Here is a 3,130-nt window from a genome sequence, read left to right as displayed (position 1 = left end):
GTCAGGAAAATGGGGGAGGGGGACCTCTAGGCAAAGGGGATAGAAATGTGAGAAGCTCAGAGGTGACATGTAGTTTGGTACTGGGGGTTGTGGGGCGGCCCTGAAGATTGCTGGAGGCTGGACTACTTAAGGTCACAACTAGGGGAAACAGACTTTAAAGTTCCCACACTTCAAACAATCAGAACTGAACACCCTGAACTCCCCTCTCCAACCCCATCTACATCACCATCAACCCCACTGTCAGAAGGGAAGGTACTGTGGGAGGGGTGGGGGGGGAAGGGAAAAAATAACAGAATGAATCAAACAACATTACCCTATGTAAATTTATGATTACACAAATGGTATGCCTTTACTCCATGTACAAACAGAGAAACAACATGTATCCCATTTGTTTACAATAAAATAATTAAAAAAAAAAAAAAGAAGAAGAAGAAGGGAAGGTACTGGAGACAATTCCGGGAGGTGTGGGTTGGGGGATGCTCTGCATTTCCATGATCTTCATATATCTGTGGAGTTGGAGAGTCTCCCATTTCAAGGGCTGTGTGGGACCCAGGGTGGAATCAGACAATTGATTCATCCAAAATGCTTAAGGGCTGATCACACACAGAGGAATCTTTTGGAGGCATTCAGAATTCTCATACAATGCTTATGACAAAAAAAAGAAAAAAACTGGAAATAATGTCAATGTCTAACAGAAGATAGGTTAAATAAATAAAGGCAATATACTGGGGGTTAAACAATCATTACATTTGGGGGGATGGTTCTGGGAATTGAACTCAGGACCTTGTGCATGCAAGATAAGCACTCTACCACAGAGCTGAACTCCAGCCTCAGTCATTAAAAATTGAGTGAATAATTTAAAAAGAAATGCTCATGATAAGAAAATAAGTATACTGTTGGGTCTAGTGGTGCACACCTGTAATCCCATTGACTTGGGAGACTGAGACAGGAGGATTGCAAGTTAAAAGACAGACTCAGAAATTCAGCAAGGCCCTAAGCAACTTAGCAAGACCCTGTCTCAAAATAAAAAAATTAAAAAGGCTGGGGATGTGGCTCTGTGGTTAAGCACCCTGGATTCAATGCCCTGTACCAAAAAACAAAACAAAATAAACTATAGGGGCTGAGGTTGTGGCTTGGTGGTAGTGTGCTCTCCTAGTACACATGAGGTCTTCAGGACCATATAAAAAAAATAAAATAAAGGTATTATGTCCACCTACAACGTAAAAAATACGTTAAAAAAGAAAAAAACTATAGCTTCACTTCCAGTATTCAACAATGGGCATGTAATGCTATTATCATCATAAAAGTAATAAATGTTATTTTAAAAAGTATCAGCAGCTTATTGTGGAAAACAGTGATTTGGGACACCACAGTGGCCCCTGTGACATTGTCACTTCTTTGGGCCTCAGCTTGCCCCTCTATAAAATGGAGACCAAAACCACAAGAAGACAGCCCCTTCTAATTTACTGGGGATGTAGCTCAGTGGTAGAGTGCTTGTCAAGCATTTGCAAAGTCTTGAGTTCAATTCCCAGTACTGCAAACAACAACAAAAATTTAAATTAACCATATAGGGGTTACAGGAGCTTAGAAAAATGACCAGGCCAGCTCCCTCCTCCCGGAAAAAGCAGGGCTACAGCAGGATCTGAGGGAAGGGAGGATTTGGATTGATTGGGGTTGGGAGAGAAAGGGGAATTCCTTTTAAACCCATTGTAAGGGAGGCAGGAGAAAGAATATTACTGGGTCAAAATCATCGGAGACATGCCTGATTGGGAAGATCTGCGGTCCGGCAGAGGGCTGGTGATAAAGCCAGAGAGTGGACTGAGGTCTGCATGTGAAGGATGGAGGAGGTACCTAAAGGCTCACAAGATTGGTTCCATCTGGTGGTGCCTGAGGCTGGAAGTACCTCGAAAATTCTGTGTAAGGTGATGAGCACATCATGGGTTGGCAGTGCCTGATTCCCCTCGGGTGTTTCTGGCCTTTTGCCACAGCAGAGCTGTCCCCTGTCCCACAGCAGGTGCTCAGTAATTTTTACCAAATAAATGAATGTCATTGGCAAAGATATCACCCATCTTTAGTCTTCAATTTACTTATTTGTGAGGTGGCAGGTTGAGGTGGAGATTAGAAATTATTTGGGGAAATAAGTCACAGCACGACACTCCAGTACGGTGGAGCTACCCCTACTCACCAGGTCGGTACACTGAGGATCTGGTTTTCCAAGGTCTGGGGTGCTACCTGGTTGTGACTGCACACCTTTCAAGTCTACCACCGCTGCGCGTCGCTTCCAGCCCCAAACCCAAGATCTAGCTTGGCTAATTAAGACAGGGACTGGGCGCGGGCCGTGGATCACACCCGATGACGCCTGACCCCTCCGCGTCCCCTAGCCTCTCCGCAGTGGCTATTCAAGGCCGGACGGTGCCTCCGGCCCGGATCCCTCAGGACGCAGCAGGAATTCAGGGATGGGGGCGCGGGAAAGGAGCCCATGCCTCAGGCTGCTTCGCCCGACAGTCGGGGCTCCGGCGCTTCCAGCGCGACCCGAGGCGGGCGCGGGTTTTTACAAACTGGCGGCAGGGGCCGGCCCCGGTCTAGGCGGATTTTCAGATACAAGAGGGAAACCGCGACCGCGACCTCGTGACCTGTCCGGTGGGGGTCACCACGACCCCACCCGAGCGGCCAGGCTACTCCTCCCTCCCCCAGCGCTCGTCTTTGAATAGGGGGAGAAACGGCGTGTTCGGGGTACTTAGTCCAGGGGTGGAGTGAGAAGACCCAAAAGTCGAGTAATGATAGTGGGGAACCTTCTAGGTCATTCACAGTATCCCCTCATAGGGCTAATGGCCATTAGGGTCCCGTGTTTTCCAGCCTTGAGTGCCATTCAGAGACTGAGAGCGGAAAAGGAGTTTGCCTCCTAAGTCCCACCCTCTGGGCTAGGAGCCTGATGCCAGAGAGGGGAAGTGATTTCCTCAAGGTCACTCAGCAAAACAACGCCCAACCCAAACCAAAGCCCAGGTGTCTGCCATTCTCCCCCTCCCCCGCCTATCATCCTCAGAACCCGGCCCCGCAGCTCTGAGCTGTGAGGACAGCTCGGACTGGGACCTGGAGAGTGGATCTGGGGGCAAAGGTATCGCGTCGAACA

The sequence above is a fragment of the Sciurus vulgaris genome (assembly GCF_902686455.1).
Source record: "Sciurus vulgaris genome assembly, chromosome: 2".
Classification (NCBI taxonomy): domain Eukaryota; kingdom Metazoa; phylum Chordata; class Mammalia; order Rodentia; family Sciuridae; genus Sciurus; species Sciurus vulgaris.
Note: the sequence above shows the minus strand (reverse complement) of the source record.